The sequence below is a fragment of the Callorhinus ursinus genome, unplaced genomic scaffold, assembly GCF_003265705.2.
Source record: "Callorhinus ursinus isolate GAN/ISIS: 27379988/994484 unplaced genomic scaffold, GSC_fseal_2.0 scaffold23, whole genome shotgun sequence".
NCBI lineage: Eukaryota > Metazoa > Chordata > Mammalia > Carnivora > Otariidae > Callorhinus > Callorhinus ursinus.
In genome coordinates, this window is record NW_027397085.1 from 8,676,423 (window position 1) to 8,696,016 (window position 19,594).

At 39.7% G+C, this 19,594-nt stretch overlaps 1 long non-coding RNA gene across 2 annotated transcripts in view; it reads left to right on the forward strand.

Annotated features, from left to right (window-relative positions):
• Positions 1-19,594, forward strand: part of LOC141374921 (uncharacterized) — a 94,253-nt gene that overhangs the window by 42,313 nt on the left and 32,346 nt on the right. The gene's annotated exons all lie outside the window — the stretch shown is intronic.

A 19,594-nucleotide genomic window follows, 5' to 3' on the forward strand; every position in this document is an offset into this window, starting at 1 on the left:
AGATAAAGTGTTTTTCAGTTTTAGTGTTTCTTTATAGTTTTAAAAAGTTTCTGTTTATCAGAAGATATTTACTGCCTTTTCATTTATTTTGAGGATATTTTGAGGGTAGTTTATTTGGTCAGAAATTTTGAATCATGCCCTGAACATTATGAATGATTGGGAGTAGATATTCCTAATTCTGTTATAGTTTTTGTTTTGTTTCAGCAGGCAAATAAATTGGTGACTCAAGCTACAAATGCTGTCTCTTTTGTGGTGGCTCAACCTTCAGTTTAGTGTTGTTTTTTTTTTTTTTGCTGAACTGTTTGGAGTCTTCCATATGCATGTGTGATTCATGGGTCATTCAGATACGTGGAAAGAGTGTATCTAAAAAACTGGAGGCCCTCCCTCTTTGGATCACTCCTTTCTGGAATTTCCTTCTCATTTTCTTGTAGCTGTGGTTGCCCCCACTTCTGTCTTTTTGTCCTTTTTCCCCCTAAAATGTGACTTTTCTATTAGAGAGATATAGTCACCCTGTGTGACACTGACTTCAGTGTGACTTCAAGTAGAAAGCATGGAAATTGTTAACTCACCCAGAATCAATCCCTTTTCTCAAATCTCAGCTTTTACCCAGAATTTACCTGCTTGAGTTCACTTGGGAACCTTTGGATATTTGATTTGTGTTTGTATAATTTATCCATGCTTTATAGTTATCTGTTTGTTGCTACAGTCTGGTCTGAGATTTCTTGGTCATACTGAAAGTGGAAATAGTTTAAAATAAAGCCATTTTTTCCTCTAATAAAGTGGAAAAGTGTAATCTGCTCATTACCCATGGGAGTTCAAAATTTGGGGCTAAGAGTATAGTGGGACTAAGATAGAAACTCACTAAGTTCCACTGTGGTTTCCACTTTTAAAAAATCACCACAAAACTATGTAAACAGGCTAAACATAAATAAAAAAAATTTTAAAAATGCTCCAGACATAATTCTTCAACTCATTAGCAATATTGGAGGGGCTTCATCTGAAGTCTGCGATGTGACATTCAAGAATAGGAGATGTGTTTAAAGGTTCTGAAAAGTAGGTACCGGTCCACTGATGTTCTCTAAGACTTTAAGTGGGTCTTCCAGAAATTTGAAACCCTCAAAGCTCTTCTCAGATGAAGTTATCTAAACTCTATAGAGTAGACAAAGTCATACTAATGTATGTAAATTCAATAATGGCAGTGGGAAATGATTATCTGTGGAGGTATGTCAGATGCCCCAATAAGTGTTTGTAGAAAGAATACAAGAACCACTGGTTTAAATTTTTATATGAAGAGAAAGTATGAACAGAAAAGTTATTATATATAGTTGAAAAGTTCTATGTGGAGTTAATTCTGCTTGCACAACGTCTGAATCAGAAGGAGGAGGAACATTTAAAAAAAAATGAAAGCTGCATTTCTTGATCTTTTCTGAAATGTAGAATCTTCAGGATCCATTTTCTGTCTCTACCTGTTTTTATTGCTGGCTGTCCAGTGAAAGGACAAGAATCTGAGAGGCTGAAAGAGAGGGAAGCTGCACAGGGATGGGGGTCATTTCCAGACTCTGGCCCACAGCTCACAAGCAATTCATTAAGCTTTGACAAGTATGAAATTTAGTTGCTGGTGATGTGTGAAACTAAATTATTGAAGCTTGAATGTCTTTATAGCCAATGAGCTTGGAGGAGGAAAATTAGACCGGGGTGTGTTCATGAGCTGAACCAAGCTGGTTTACTGGTTTACGCATCTCTGCTGATGGTGTACTTGCTGTTGGTGAGGACGTGGCAATCTGTGAAAAGGTCTTTGAAAAGCTCCAGGGAAGCTCTGTGTTTTGTTCCTAGAGGAAGTCCCCAAGCAAACAAACTTGGAGGGTCTGGAGTTTTATTGGGAACCAGGGATTTGCCATGGCTCAAAGAAGCTTTTGGAATTGCTCATTATGGAGGCTCCCCTTGAAAGGTCTCCATATTTTTATTCAGCTTGATGTTTTAGTTGGCCTGGGGTCACTTTGGCTAGAGTATTTCTGCCTTTTCTTTAGGTTGTTTCTGGAGGACAAAGTCACTCTTTGAGTTCCCTTTACAGAGGACTCAGGTAGCCTCCAGGCTATATTGGGCCGTCAAACCTCCCAATACTTTCCTTCCTTTTGGAGGGGAGATAGTCAGAATGGCCAAAGATTAGTTTACTGCTCTTGAGAAGGTATTTACCTGAACCAGTGAGTGATTTGCTGCTTACATTAAAACGATTTTGTAGAAATTTCCTGAGGAGGGCACCTTCTCAATTATTTGCCTCTCACCTTTTTATAATTTCTGATCCTCTAGACTTTACCCATCATCCAACACTATGTTACCATATGATTTTGTGACCGCTAGGTTTCAGGTCTCTGTAGCAATGTGGTTACTGATTGAGACATTGGGGTTACTCTGGCAGAGATGGAGACATCACTGGTCATAGCTAGATACCAAAGACATCCAAGCACTCTCTTTTAATGGCTATTATACTTTTCTCTTTAATCTCTTCCAGCCTGAACTGTTGGATTTCTACCACTTCTCTAGACTCTAACCTTGGGATTTTGGAATTTTACCCTGGAATTTCAAATTTCCCATTTCTGCCTACTGCTATGTTTACCTTGTACCAGAACCTATCCTGTATGTTCCTCATTCCAGACTTCAGCACTGATTTCTAATTTTGGTCTTCCCAGAGAGAGGGTTTCAACAGGAAATCCTTCTTTCTCCATACCAATGAGCTTTGATGAAATAAATTGTTCACAGCTATTCTGGGAAGACAGTTATCTTAAATGGAAAGAAAGGAAACATGGCAATTTGTTCTAGAACATTATGGGTTAAAAAAACTATAAGAAGTTTCTTGCAGTTGGAGTGCAGTAAAAACAATGACAAACACTGCTATGGGAATGTGGATTGGTACAAGTTTTCTGAAGGGCAATATGGAAAAATATTTGAGGAACCTTAAAAATCTACATATTCTCCTTCTAGAAATTTTATCCAAATAAAATAAGATGCACTAAATATTTGTTTAAACTGATTCCATTATGAGTAATTAACATAACACAAGGGCTCCAAATGGGAATTAGATAAATACAGTTAACCCTTGAACAACACGGTTTGAACTATGCAGGTCCACTCATATGCAAATTTTCTTCATATCAATACAGTACTATAAATGTATTTTCCTTATGATTTTCTTAACATTTTCTTTTCTCTAGCTTACTTTTTTTTTTTATAAGAATACAGTATATAATGTGTAACACATACAAAACGTGTTAGTCAACTGTGTTATCATTGAGGCTTCTGGTCAATAACAGGCTATCGGTAGTTAAGTTTTTGGGGAATTGGAATTATACAGGGATTTTTGATTGTACAGGGGGTCAAAGCCCCTAACCCCCATGTTGTTCAAGGGTAACCTGTACTAAGTTGAAACATACGAAATTACTGATAGTTGATAAATATTGACCTACAAAACACCTTTTTGTATGGTTCATGCTAATTGTGGATGTTCACATGACAGACTTCTATGCAGGTACTGAAAAATCATATTTTTAAAAAATATTTAATGCTCATAAAGAATATTATATATCACAGTAGGATATAAAAATAAGTATATAGTATGATCTCCATTTTATTTTATTAGAATACATGTTTATATGTATATACGTACATACATGATTAGAAAAATGACTAGAGGAAAACATTCATGTTAATATCATTTCTCTGGATGATTGGATTTTTCATTTTTTGTCTTACTGTTTTATACTTTCCTGTCTTCCCCAAATATGTGTGGTTATAATAATACTAGTATTCTGTAGTTCCTCCAGAAGTCATATAACAAGCATTTATAGTAAGCGTGTTATGGCATACTCTTCAAAATGATTTGAATGAATTCACAGTAATATCTTCAATAGAATTCCATCAATTATTTAAATATCCCTCAATGGAAAGTTTTAGGTTGATCTTTTCTTCCTCCCTCCCTCCCTTCTTTTTTATGTAAATAACTCAAGACTCCCTTTCCCATATTTTGGGGTATTTCCTTAACATATATTCCCAGAAGTAAAATCTCTGTTAGTCATGGAAGGGGGCAGGGAGAGAATGAACTGGAAGCTGAATGTTACCCGTATACTTTTTGAGAACCCCACCTCTGAACCCCATCAGCCTTTTGAAGTGCTGGAAAGACACTGGTCTAACATTGTTTCTTGTTGTTAATGGAAACATTATCATTTTCCACAGTTCTGATTCCAAGGCAGCACCATTTAAAAAGCTCAGTTCAGGTGGAACAGCTTAGTGTTTACATTCCTGCTTAACCTAGGAGAGAAACCTCACAAAATCAGATAAAAATGGTGCCAATCTGTCGGCAGCATAACTTCCCAGTTTTCATTATTTCTCTTTGCTCAGGTGACGTTTGTATACCTTTGGCTGCCCAGTGCTTGCCTGGCATAAACTCACCTGGCGGCCCATGGCTAAGGGGGTCAGAGGAAGACCGTGTAAGTGCTGGGCTACCCGGAGCCCTTTGATGTGTGAGCAGCACCTCACGGTGCTGAGGATCAGTGTGAGGAAAGAGGATTTGTATTCTCCACCCACGAGTAAATCATGCATTGGAGGAATACTGTTTCTTCCTTCAGAAAGCTTTGGTGCCTGGACACATGACTTTAAACTGGTATCTTCTCTTGTTTTTATTTGAACACAGAAGGGTATAAGGCAGTCAGAGGACACAGAAGGGCAACATCCCATAGCCTTCATGATATCCATCCCTCCGACCTGGATGCCCTCATATGAATGCGTATCTGCTAAGGGCCTGACACAGCTGGGGGGTTAGGCCAAGCCAGCTGCAGGAGAACTTGGGGGTGTGGGAGCCTTCTTCCGGGGACAGTAACAACTGTATTGCAAAGCCCAGGAGAAATCAGCTACTGTCTGCTGGTTTGTTCACAAGCTTTTGTTGAGCTTTTGCTATGTATCAGATGATGTTAGGCCTGAAAGTAGCAGATGAATAAAACATGCTTCCTATTTTGCAGCTCACATGATTGGATAAGACATGCAAGTAAATGGATCATTGATAACCCGAGAGATGGGAACACAAGATGAGTAAAGAGAGTGGTGTAGGGGACACAGAAGGGATGTGCCAGAATTGGGGATGTTTCCAGGGGAGGTGAGATTTGAGTCAGGTGTTAAAGGATGAGTGGTAGCTGCTGCCAGGTGGTTGAAGAAGGGGAAGAACATACGCTTTACGGAGCGGCAGCAGAAACTGCAATGCCAGTGTTGGAGAGGCTCCTTGTTGAGCTCTGGACAAACACACATTTGCTGACTCCTGTATTATGCCAACTGCCTTTGCAGCGGTTGACAGTGGGCCGTGGCTGCCTTGCTGGTAACCTCTGGATAGAGGAGAACTACCTGCAAGAAATAACACTGCACGCGTCCAAGTCCAGTGGCCAGCTGTGTGCTTCTTCTCTCTTTTGGGTCTTTTCTTTGTTTTTGGAGTTTTTAGATGACAGTAACATGATTAGCTGCTTCTAATTGTGAAACTGACTCATACTTATCATTAAAATTTCAAACAGTACATGAAAATGTAAGAAAGAAAGAAAGCATTACCTCAAATCCTTCAGTGTGGGATTGTTGGTGTTAACATTTGGCAAGCATCCTTCCACACACCCTTCTATATACCCTCACTGAAACACTGCTGTAGAAATGTCATGCAACTCACTTTAGCAGACATCTCCTGTGCTGGGGCTGTGCAAGAAATTTGGCGTACGGCCATGAACACAACTATGATAGGGGGCCTGCCTAGAAGAGTTCCCCTTCAGTTTTAACTTAGGGTGGACTCTGGAAAGAACTGATTACAAAATCTCATGTGGACCAGAAGGCTTTCCCGTTATAGGGCCTTTGCACAAGCTTGTTTCTGTACTTCCCCTATCCTAGGGACAGATAACTGTGTCAATGGACATAATTGTACAATATATTTAATGGAAGTATTTTTTCTCTTGAATGGAAAAATCATTGATCCATTTTTATTTTTAACTAATATTAATAGATTTTGATTATTTGAAAGTGTTTTTTCTATTATGAACAGTTATGTAACAAACATTCTTTATATACATCTTGACCATTTATCTTAGGATAAATTCCTAAAAATAGAATTACTAGATCAAATGATATGCATATTAAACTTTTGATAGGTGTTGCAAAATACACACTGCCATTCTGTGAGGTTCCATCAGCACTTTGTAAAGTACCATTTTCCTGTATCCTACCAACACTAGAAATCCTCAGTTTATAAAACCTTTGACCATCTGATGAAATTTCAGGTTTTTTTTTAACTTCTTCACATTTCAGTTTAATTTACTTTTATTTGTTACTAGTTCATTTTTCATCCATTTATTCATTGTCTTCTTTTCTGAACATTGTATTCATATCTTATGCCAGTTTTTTTTTTTTAACCCCCATTACAGTCCTAGTCTTTCTCATACTAATGATTTACAAGTGGTCCTCATATATCAAGGGCACTAACACTTTGACGGCTGTACTTATTGCCGATACTTTTTCCACATATCATTTGACATTTTATTTCTCATGTCGTGTTTTTGTCATAGAGAGGTGAAACAACAACACAATAATGTAGTCAATATCGAATCACCTTTTCTTCTGCGGTTTTGTATTTTTATGAAATTCCTTTCATCCATTTCTGACCATACTGACTCATTGTTTGTGCCTGACTGAATTTGAGGCTTGAACGAAAGCCAGATGGCTAAGAATTCATTCTAGTAAGACAGAGGCTGTGTTGGTAAAAATGCGAAAACATCAAGAAAACGTGTCTGAGATCATTTCTGCCCTCTTTCCCCGCTGATTGTGGGTCCCCACGCTGTGGTTCCTGAACAATCTGAGAGCAGACTTGGGTAAGATGGCCTTTCCACAAACACACGAAATGAAGAAAACCATCCCTTCTCTGTGAAGAATGTCCTCTCCCAGTCCCAGTGTGGACTGGGCAGTACCAAGGGCTGAACCGAGCCTAAGTAACAGAGACAATGGAAGCAAATGGATGTAGAAGATAAAATCCATGCTGAAGAGCTGATATGAAATAGCCATCGTTTGTTAAGTGCCTACTCTGTGTCCTCCAGTGTCTCACAGGATACGTAATTTGTCCTCATTTTACATATCTTAAAAACTAACCGACAAATAAGGCTTACAGAGGTGAAATGTTTGATCCAAGGGCATATAGCTAATAAATAGAAGAACTGGGATTTGAACTCTGTTCTGAGCTGATTCAAAAGCTAGTGTTATTAAGTATTCATTAGGCATTGTGCTAAGTGCTTTAGATACACTAGCTCTTTTCATGTGGCAGCGATCGTTTGAGGTAAGCATTTCTATTTTAAAGATGAGAACAATGAAGCCTAGAGCAGCTAAGTAGCATACCCATGATCATACAGCTAAGAGGTTGCAGAATCAGGGACTGAACCAAAACATGTTGTCTTTTCTTTCATTTTACATTTTATTTTTAATTTTTTATTGTTATGTTAATCACCATACATTATATCATTAGTTTTTGATGTAGTGTTCCATGATTCATTGTATGTGCATAACACCGAGTGCTCCACGCAGAATGTGCCCTCTTTAATACCCATCACCAGGCTAACCCATCCTCCCACCCCCTCCCCTCTAGAACCCTCAGTTTGTTTTTCAGAGTCCATCATCTCTCATGGTTCGTCTCCCCCTCTGACTTACTCCCTTTCATTCTTCCCCTCCTGCTATCTTCTTTTTCTTTTTTCTTAACATATGTTGCATTATTTGTTTCAGAGGTACAGGTCTGTGATTCAACAGTCTTGCACAATTCACAGCGCTCACCATAGCACATATCCTCCCCAATGCCTCCCACCCCCCACCACTCCAGCAACCCTCAGTTTGTGTCCTGAGATTAAGAATTCCTCATATCAGTGAGGTCATATGATACATGTCTTTCTCTGATTGACTTATTTCACTCAGGACAACACCCTCCAGTTCCATCCACGTCATTGCAAAAGGCAAGATCTCATTCCTTTTGATGGCTGCATAATATTCCATTGTGTATATATACCACCTCTTCTTGATCCATTCATCTGTCGATGGACATCTTGGCTCTTTCCACAGTTTGGCTATTGTGGACATTGCTGCTATAAACACTGGGGTGCACGTACCCCTTCAGATCCCTACATTTGTATCTTTGTGGTAAATACCCAATAGTGCAATTGCCGGATCGTATGGTAGCTCTATTTTCAACATTTTGAGGAACCTCCATACTGTTTTCCAGAGTGGTTGCACCAGCTTGCATTCCCACCAACAGTGTAGGAGGGTTCCCCTTTCTCCGCATCCCCGCCAACATCTGTCGTTTCCTGACTTGTTCATTTTAGCCATTCTGACTGGTGTGAGGTGGTATCTCATGGAGGTTTTGATTTGGATTTCCCTGATGCCGAGCGATGTTGAGCACTTTTTCATGTGTCTGTTGGCCATTTGGATGTCTTCTTTGGAAAAATGTCTGTTCATGTCTTCTGCCCATTTCTTGACTGGATTATTTGTTCTTTGGGTGTTGAGTTTGATAAGTTCTTTATAGATTTTGGATACTAGCCCTTTATCTGATATGTCATTTGCAAATATCTTCTGGCATTCTGTCGGCTGTCTTTTGGTTTTGTGGACTGTTTCTTTTGCTGTGCAAAAGCTTTTTATCTTGATGAAATCCCAATAGTTCATTTTTGCCCTTGCTTCCCTTGCCTTTGGCGATGTTTCTAGGAAGAAGTTGCTGAGGCTGAGGTCGAAGAGGTTGCTACCTGTGTTCTCCTTTAGGATTTTGATGGACTCCTGTCTCACGTTTAGGTCTTTCATCCATTTGGAGTCTATTTTTGTGTGTGGTGTAAGGAAATGGTCCAGTTTCATTCTTCTGCATGTGGCTGTCCAATTTTCCCAACACCATTTGTGGAAGAGACTGTCTTTTTGCCATTGGACATTCTTTCCTGCTTTGTCAAAGATGAGTTGACCATAGAGTTGAGGGTCCATTTCTGGGCTCTCGATTCTGTTCCATTGATCGATGTGTCTGTTTTTGTGCCAGTACCATACTGTCTTGATGATGACAGCTTTGTAATAGAGCTGGAAGTCCGGAATTGTGATGCCGCCAGCTTTGCTTTTCTTTTTCAACATTCCTCTGGCTATTCGGGGTCTCTTCTGGTTCCATACAAATTTTAGGATTATTTGTTCCATTTCTTTGAAAAAAGTGGATGATATTTTGATGGGGATTGCATTGAATGTGTAGATTGCTCTAGGTAGCATTGACATCTTCACAATGTTGGTTCTCCCAATCCATGAGCATGGAACGTTTTTCCATTTCTTTGTGTCTTCTTCAATTTCTTTCATGAGTATTTTATAGTTTTCTGAGTACAGATCCTTTGCCTCTTTGGTTAAATTTATTCCTAGGTATCTTATGGTTTTGGGTGCAATTGTAAATGGGATTGACTCCTGGATTTGTCTCTCTTCTGTCTTGTTGTTGGTGTATAGGAATGCCACTGATTTCTGGGCATTGATTTTATATCCTGCTACTTGACTGAATTCCTGTATGAGTTCTAGCAGTTTTGGGGTGGAGTCTTTGGGGTTTTCCACATACAGTATCATATCATCTGCAAAGAGTGAGAGTTTGACTTCCTCTTTGCCGATTGGGATGCCTTTGATTTCTTTTTGTTGTCTGATTGCTGTGGCTAGGACTTCTAATACTATGTTGAATAGCAGTGGTGAGAGTGGACATCCCTGCTGCGTTCCTGACCTTAGGGGAAAAGCTCTCAGCTTTTCCCCATTGAGAATGATATTCGCTGTAGGTTTTTCATAGATGGCTTTTATGATATCGAGGTAGGTACCCTCCATCCCTATACTCTGAAGAGTTTTGATCAAGAAAGGATGCTGTACTTTGTCAAATGCTTTTTCTGCATCTATTGAGAGGATCATATGATTCTTGTTCTTTCTTTTGTTAATGTATTGTATCACGTTGATTGATTTGCGGATGTTGAACCAACCTTGCAGCCCAGGGATAAATCCCACTTGGTCATGGTGAATAATCCTTTTAAGGTACTGTTGGATCCTATTGGCTAGTATTTTGGTGAGGATTTTTGCATCCATGTTCATCAAGGATATTGGTCTGTAATTCTCCTTTTTGATGGGGTCTCTGTCTGGTTTGGGGATCAAGGTAATGGTGGCTTCATAAAATGAGTTTGTAAGTTTTCCTTCCATTTCTATTTTTTGGAACAGTTTCAGGAGAATAGGTAATAATTCTTCTTTAAATGTCTGATAGAATTCCCCTGGGAAGCCATCTGGCCCTGGGCTTTTGTTTGTTGGGAGATTTTTGATGACTGCTTCAATTTCCTTAGTGGTTATAGGTCTGTTCAGGTGTTCTATTTCTTCCTGGTTCAATTTTGGTAGTTGATACATCTCTAGGAATGCACCCATTTCTTCCAGGTTATCGAATTTGCTGGCACAGAGTTGCTCATAATATGTTCTTATAATTGTTTGTATTTCTTTGGTGTTGGTTGTGATTTCTCCTCTTTCATTCATGATTTTGTTGATTTGGGTCATTTCTCTTTTCTTTTTGATAAGTGTGGCCAGGGGTTTATCAATCTTGTTAATTCTTTCCAAGAACCAGCTCCTAGTTTCGTTGATCTGTTCTACTGTTCTTTTGGTTTCTATTTCATTGATTTCTGCTCTGATCTTTATTATTTCTCTTCTCCTGCTGGGTTTAGGCTTTATTTGCTGTTCTTTCTCCAGCTCCTTTAGGTTTAGGGTTAGGTTGTGTATTTGAGACCTTTCTTGTTTCTTGAGAAAGGCTTGTATTGCTATATGCTTTCCTCTCAGGACTGCCTTTGCTGTATCCCAAAGATTTTGAACAGTTGTGTTTTCCTTTTCATTGGTTTCCATGAATTTTTTTAATTCTTCTTTTATTTCCTGGGTGACCCATTCATTCTTTAGTAGGATGCTCTTTAGCCTCCATGTATTTGAGTTCTTTCCGACTTTCCTCTTGTGATTGAGTTCTAGTTTCAAAGCACTGTGGTCTGAAAATATGCAGGGAATAATCCCAATCTTTTGGTACCGGTTGAGACCTGATTTGTGACCTAGGATGTGATCAATTCTGGAGGATGTTCCATGGGCACTAGAGAAGAATGTGTATTCCGTTGCTTTGGGATGGAATGTTCTGAATACGTCTGTGAAGTCCATTTGGTCCAGTGTGTCATTTAAAGTCTTTATTTCCTTGTTGATCTTTTGCTTAGATGATCTGTCCATTTCAGTGAGGGACGTGTTAAAGTCCCCCACTATTACTGTATTGTTGTCAATGTGTTTCTTTGCTTTTGTTATTAATTGCCTTATATAATTGGCTGCTCCCATGTTAGGGGCATAGATATTTACAATTGTTAGATCTTCTTGTTGGCTAGACCCTTTAAGTAGGATATAGTGTCCTTCTTCATATCTTATTACAGTCTTTGATTTAAAATCTAATTTTTCTGATATAAGGATTGCCACCCCAGCTTTCTTTTGGTGTCCATTAGCATGGTAAATTGTTTTCCACCCCCTCACTTTCAATCTGGGGGTGTCTTTGGGTCTAAAATGAGTCTCCTGCAGACAGCATATTGATGGGTCTTGTTTTTTAATCCAATCTGATAGCCTGTGTCTTTTGACTGGGGCATTGAGCCCATTTACATTCAGGGTAACTATTGAAAGATATGCATTTAGTGCTATTATCTTGCCTGTAAGGTGACTGTGACTGTATATTGTCTGTGTTCCTTTCTGATCTATGCTGCTTTTAGGCTCTCTCTTTGCTTAGAGGACCCCTTTCAATATTTCTTGTAGGGCTGGTTATGTGTTTGCAAATTCCTTTAGTTTTTATTTGTCCTGGAAGCTTTTTATCTCTCCTTCTATTTTCAATGACAGCCTAGCTGGATATAGTATTCTTGGCTGCATATTTTTCTCGTTTAGTGCTCTGAAGATCTCATGCCAGTCCTTTCTGGACTGCCAGGTCTCTGTGGATAGGTCTGTTGCCAATCTAATGTTTCTACCATTGTAAGTTACATATCTCTTCTCCTGAGTTGCTTTCAGGATTTTTTCTCTTTGTCTTGAGACTCGTAAGTTTTACTATTAGATATCGGGGTGTTGACCTATTTTTATTGATTTTGAGAGGGATTCTCTGTGCCTCCTGGATTTTGATGCCTGTTTCCTTCCCCACATTAGGGACGTTCTCTGCTATAATTTGCTCCAATATACCTTCTGCCCCTCTCTCTCTTTCTTCTTCTTCTGGGATCCCAATTATTCTAATGTTTCGTCTTATCGTATCGCTTATCTCTCGAATTCTGCCCTCATGATCCTTTAGTTGTTTCTCTCTCTTTTTCTCAGCTTCTTTATTTTCATCATTGGGTCTTCTATATCGCTGATTCTCTCTTCTGCCTCATGTATCCTAGCAGTTAGTGCCCCCATTTTTGATTGCACCTCATTAATAGCTTTTTTGATTTCGACTTGGTTAGATTTTAGTTCTTTTATTTCTCCAGAAAGGGTTTCTCTAATAACTTCCATGCTTTTCTCAAGCCCAGCTAGTATATTTAAAGTTATGATTCTGAACTCTAGGTCTGACATCGAACTAATGTCCGTATTGAGTAGGTCCCTGGCTGATGGTACTACCTCTTGTTCTTTTTGCTGAGGTGATTTTTTTCGTCTTGTCATTTTGTCCAGAGGAGAACAGATGAATGAAAGAACAAAATGCTTATAGGTTAACAACGTCCGCAGGAAATATACTCTATACAAATCAGAAAAGACCTGAAACCAGGGGAAAAGAAAGGGAAAGAAAGAAAAAAGAAAGAGAAAAAAAACCCAAAAACAAAAACAGAGAAATACAAAAAAAAAAAAACAGAATATGATCAAATATGATCAGGCTAGTGCATAGATCAGTGCCACACACTAGATTTTGGGCATATTTTGGTCTCTTAGAAAAAAGTGCCTCCTAAAATTTTAAAGGAAGAAAGACTTATATATGTACAAAATAAGGGTTGATACAATGAAGGGATGGAAATGACTGTAAAGATGAAAATTATAAAAGATTTTATAAAAGGAATTGATAAGATAAGTTGTTTGAAAAAAGAAAGAAGAAGATTTTAAAAGAAAGAGAAAAAAAAAGGAAGAGAATGTGATCAGGCAGAAGACTAGAACAAAGCCATACACTAGTTATTTAGGGTATATTTTGATCTGTTAGAAGAAACTGTATCTCAAAATTTTAAAGAGAGAACAACTTATATATATGCCAAAAATAAGGGTAACTACTATGAAGGGATAAAATATGACTCTAAAAATGAAAAATAAAAAATGTTTTTTTAAAAAGGGATTGATAAGATGTTGGTTGAAAAAGGGAAAAAGAAAAATAAAAAATAAAAAGTTAAAAAAAATTAACTTTGAAAAACTAATGAATTATGGTAAAAAAAAGCCATGAATTCTATGTGCGGTATTCCCCTAGCGCTGGAGTTCTCCCGTTCTCCTTGGTGGGTAAACTTGGTCTTGGCTTGCTGGCTGTTCCTGCTGATCTTGTGGGGGAGGGGCCTGTTGCCGTGGTTCCCAAATGTCTTTGCCGGAGGCGGAATTGCCCTGCCCTTGTTGGTCCGGGCTAAGCAAGCTGCTCGGGTGTGCTCTCAGGAGCTTTTGTTCCGTGTAAGCTCTGGTACAGCTTTGGAGGACCAGGGTGAAAATGGTGGCCTCCCAATCTCCACCCGGAGGAGCTGAGAACTTGGGGCCCCACTCCTCAGTGAGCCCCCAGAGAAAAGCAGTCACTCCCGTCTCCCCGGTCTCCGGCCGCACTCCGTGCTCACCCCGCCTGTGACCCGAGCGTTTCTATCTCTGGCACCCGACCCTGTGTGGAGTCTCCAAACCCAGCAGATCCCTGCGGTGCGCTCCCGCGCCGCTCCTCCCCGGGGGAGGAAGGAAGTCTCCCCGGATCTGCCGCTTTTTGGGTCCCTGCTGGAGGAGAAGTGGCCCGACTGTCACCGATCACAGTTTATGGCAACCCCAAGCTGAGAGCCCGCGCCTTGGCTCTGTCTCTGCCACTGGCTTCCCTGCTCTGATACCTGGGAGCTCTGCCACACGCAGGCACCCCTGGTCTTTCTGTGACCCCGAGGTTCCTGAGACCACACTGTCCCACGAGGGTTCCACCCCCCGCTTAGCCACTGCAGCAACGTCCCTCAGCGGAGCTCACTTCTAAAAGTTCTGATTTTGTGCTCCGCGTCTCTATCACTTGCCAGAAGTGGCCGCCGGAGGCCCCCTCCCCCGCCGTCTATCCTCCCGAATATCGCCTCGGATTCACTTCTCCGCACGTCCTACCTTCCAGAAAGTGGTCGCTTCTCTGTTCAGAGAGTTGTTGCTACTCTCTTCTTCGATCTCCTGTTGAGTTTGTAGGTGTTCAGATTGGTTTGATCCCTATTCAGCTGAATTCCTGAGACCAGACGAAATCCAGGTCTCCTACTCCTCCGCCATCTTGCTCCCAGTACATTTTATTTTTGAAAGACAACTTTATTATTTATATTTATGAAATTCTTATGCTTATTAAAATTTCAAGTAATACATGAAACAAATCCTTGTCGTTTCCATTACTCCATTCTGCTTGCTCCCAATATGTGTTCTGAATTAAGCAGTCATCCTTGGGATAACTTAGCACCCTATTCCCACCCCTATGCTTTGAAGGTTGTGTCCCTGTCTGTTATCTTCATGAAAATATATTTTTTTGGTAACTACTAAATGGGGAAAGGGAATAATTTATATAATTACCAGGCAATATTGGTGTTTTCAAGTGTGACCACAGTATCTGGAAAAAGTTAATAAGTGAGTGATTGTTTAATTACTTAAGTACTAATGATTTTCCAGGAATTGAACCATTTGGTTTTGCACCTGAACATTTTCTATTAAGTCAGTTGGAAATAACCGGTGAGACATCAGAGTGGTGAGCTCCGGAGGTCATTGCATTGGGGTCGTCATTATTGATTCCACCATGGGGTTCCACTAAAACATCTATTGAGATATTGACCAATTATTTTAATGCATCCTCTCTTTTATTAGGCATGAGTAACACACTAGGTTATCAACATAAAATGTGCTTTCCAAATCTTGCTCCCCAAGGTGGAACTTTTTCTCTGATATGCTTATATTTCCTTTCCTTTTGACCTTACTGGAAAATATTTCCCCCAAACTAGGTGATTAAATTTGAGTATATAAATGAGGAACATTAGATTTCAGAAAACCTTTTGATGCATAGAGATCATTTGTATTTGGACATTTTCCCACTCCTTTTCCCCAACACGCACACAAAGAGACAATCCAAACCACCCCCACAATTTCTCCCTCTCCTCAGCTAATTGGTTTTGGGATATACAGCAAGCACCGAGACATGAATAATTCAATGAGAGTTATTAGAAACAAAGGTGAGATCATTTTTTTTTTTCCTGGATACAAAGAAAATGTTTCTTACCCTCAGAATTAGGCCTTTTAGCAGGTGTCAGAATCACCTGGAGGGCTTGTTAAAACACAGGTTCCTGGATCTCATCCCCATATCCTCTGATTCAGGGATTTGCATTTCTTACAAGTTCCCTGTGCTGCTGATTGCACAGGTTTTAAAACATGGCCACAGATTCTTCTACACTTCTCCTTCCCTTTGAGCTTTCCTCTAGCTCTTCTCCTCTATCAACTCCATATTCAGTTAGCCAATAAAACCTGTAGATTTTACCCTTTAAATGTTTCTCACACTTGATGATTTCTGTGCACTGACTACCACAGGCCTACCCTCTTCATCTCCCAACTGACCTATTGTGATCATCTCTTTATTCTTCTCCACGTCTCTAATATTGCCCCTGCCTTAAATCCATCTACCACTCTGTGTAGACAGTGTAATTGTCTAATACTAAAATCAATTTCTTCTTGTCTTTCTTTCCTATAAAGTTCTCCTTTGTCTTTTAAAACTCACTTCAGAAGTTATCTCCTCAAGGAAGCCTTCCTTGAAACCCCTCCTGGGCTCAGTGGTTCTCTTCTGTCTCACATATTCCTCGGTGTATACTTTTAACTTAGTTTATTTTCCATTTATCGAAATTGTGTGTGGTGGTTTCTTCTATTAGAACGTAAGTTGCTTCAGGCAGAAATTCTAGCTTACTCATCCTACCACAACCACCCAAGATAGGAACATAATAGTTGCTTAATACATGGGAGACTGTCTAAGCAGTAACACTAGATTGGGCAGTGATGACATACTGAGCCAAATGCCACTCATTTGTGCAACAAATAGTACTGAGCACTGTTATAGGCTGAATTGTATGCCTTCCACCCCATTCAAATGTTGAAGTCCTAACTCCCAGTATTTCAGAATGTGATTGTATTTGGAGATAGAGTCTTTAAAGAGGTAATTAATTGAAAAGGAGGCCTATAGAGTGGGCCCTAATCCAGTAGGACTAGTGTCCTTATAAGAAGAAGAGATTAAGACACAGACACAAGTAGAGAAGGCTATCTACAAACTAAGGATAGAGGTCTCAAAAGAGACCAACCCTGCCAATGCCTTGATCTCAGACTTCTAGCTTTCAGAATGGTAGAAAATAAATCTGTTAAGTCACCCAAACTTTACTACTTGGTTATGGCAGCCCTAGCAGATACAAGTACTTATTATGAATTAGGTGTTATTCCAGGTCCTGGGGAGATTTAGATGAATCCCAAACACAGGGTCCCTGCCCCCATGGAGCTTGCAATCTACTGGGTGTTTCTTAGATGCAAATGATTGTTCAATTCAACAGAATAAATGGGCTCTGCATGCACAAGCATGGATGTGCAATGATGACACAACCAAATACTGATCTCCGGGAATTTATGACATAACTGCAGAGACAATGCTTAACATGCATAGTCAAGTGAAGAGACAGTTCAAGACTACTTAAGACTGAGGACAAAAAATGCCCTTAGGAGTGCCAAACTGGGGAGGGATTATTTAGGATAAAGTATTTGGGGAGATCACCTAAACAGACCTCCAGGAAGTAGAATTTCAGAAGGCAGGGCTTAGACTGAGAGAAATGGAGCCTATATTCAGGGAAAAGGGCAACATGAGCAAAGATACAGAAGTGGTTAGCCTGATGCTTTCAGTGGTAGAGTGTATGCTTAGCAAATCATCTGTCGGAGAATAAGGAGAGTTACTAATAATTGCCACTGTATCTCTGTATTTTCTCTTTGCCAAACACTGTTCTAAATGCTTTATAAATATTGCCTCATTTAATCTTTTAGGCAAAGCTATAAGTAGATAGTATTATTTTCATTTTATAAGTTAAAGCCCAAGACCAGTGCAGTAAAATAATTATCTATGGCTATTACAGGTCATTTGTTAAAAGAATAAATGAAAGAGATGACACCTAACAGTAATTGGTAAGGAAAGAATGTGGTATCTTTTCGAAGAATCACTAAAATGAAAATAATTGAAAGCTTACTCTGGTGGCCATTTGTAGAGTGATGTGGGTCAGTAGTTCTCAAACTGGGCCGTATGTTAGAATCATCTGGAGAATTTTAAAAATTCCCACTGCCCACACTGTAACCGAGTACACAAGATCTTTATCAGAAATCTGTTCCCCCAAATCCTTCCTCCCTGTCTACTCCTCTCCCCCGATCCACACACACTCCAAATCTATTCCCTCCATCTTTTCAATTTTTTTTGCAGTTATTTTTGTTTTATTTTGCTTATTTCTCCATATCAGACTAACTGTCTTAAAAATGTGGTGCCCAATAGGAGCTTTCCTCTTGTAGCAAATCTATGGAGTACTGCCTATCTCTTCATTAGTAGGACCAGATTAAGAAGAAGCAAGTCATAAACTTTCTTTAACTTTTCCCTGAGACTTTTTCTTTCTTTTCTTTTTTTTTTCTTTTCTTCTCTCCTTTCCCTTTCCTTTTCTTTCCTTTCTTCCATCTATCCATCCATTTAACTTTGGCACTTGTAGGACAGGGTAACTCTGGTATATATTGTAAATATTTAATCCTCTTCTTAGTTTATTTATGTGTTTGCATAGTTATTCCATCTCCTATATCTATTGTAACCTTCCTTTTGTTTGTCTGCTTGTTTTTGCTCCTTTTACCTACCAAATCCCCCAAGTGGTAAGAAGCACACCTGTTTTATTTACCCTGAACACCAAGTAGCACAAAGCAGCTCCACAGGTAGTAGTAAATATTTTTTCAAGAAAGATGTCAATAGTCCTTTCTACCAAAAGAAAGGTTAAGGACCCGTGTAGCCCAGCTAAGCATATTAGCTCTAGCTTCAGTGTAAATTTTAAATTATGATGGGAAACACAGCTGGCAGGGTGCAGGCTGTATGTTTTCTTCTGCCCACCAAGACTGGACACGATGAGCTGTTCTGTAGTCACAGGAGGGGCATGGGTACACAGGTAGGCTTAGAGAGCGCCTTGGTCTGGCTTGCAACACAGTGACTCTGCCTGAATGACTCCCCTTCACTCCATTTCTGTTTTCCCACAGGCGACGCCATCAAACCTCTTAAACAGCAGTTCTCAGATTCATTACCTCAGGAGCTCATGTAGCCTGAAAATATAAATAGGGCCAAGAAAACTTTAGATAAATTAATGGAAGGCAGGTCTGTTGATTGGTGGTTTTGAAGGGAAAGGGAAGTTAGGGATGTGAATTATCACTACCTCTAATATCCCCCAGAGTAGCCCTCCCTTACCAAATGTCTGCTTGGTCCTGTCCTCAGAGATGGCCAGACTGCATTTCTTTTGTGCTTCAGGGGTACAGAAATACACTGAAGTCACCAATTCTACATGTTTCTGGGACATAATTTCAGACTAAGACATATGGGAGCAAATGATGCTGCCCTACATGTCATCACCAAATCCCTAACAAGGAGTGGAGATTTCAGAAAATCCCATAGGTGTCTCTTGTTCTGATAGTCCTTAAGTTTTATTGTGTTTTGTTGGCTTACAACAGCAGAAATTTATTTTCTCCTAGTTCTGGAAGCCAGAAGTCTGGAATCAGTCTCCTTGGAAAGAAATTAAAGTGTGAGCAGGGCTGCATTCCTTCAGGAGGCATGAGGGTGGAATCAGTGCCCTGTCTCTGCGTTTCTGGTGGCTGCCAGCATTCTTTAGCTTGTGGCCACATCACTGTGATCTTTGCTCCTATTCTCAATTTTCTTCTCCTCTGTGTGTCTGATCTCCCTCTGCCTTTCTCTTATAAACTCTTGGGATGGTACTTAGCATCCACCAAGATAATCCAGAGTAATCTTGTCATCTCAAAACCTTTAATTTAAGCACACCTGTGGAAACTTTGTCACTCAAGGTAACTCACAGGTTCCAGAGATTAGGGCCAGGGATTAAGACAACTTAATCTAGAGGTTATGGTAAAAATTTATTTCTCTCATAAAAGAATCCTGGAGATAGGCAACCCAGGGTTGGTAAGGCAGTTGTACAATGTCAGCAGAGTGATAGTTCTGAAGTAATTGGCCAAATATATTATGAAGTAAATTTCTAATCGGAGCTGTACAAAGGCCTAATAAAGTGTTGAGCAAGGATTCTGTGGTTGATTCTATTAAATTCAATAAGAAAAGCACCAGGAG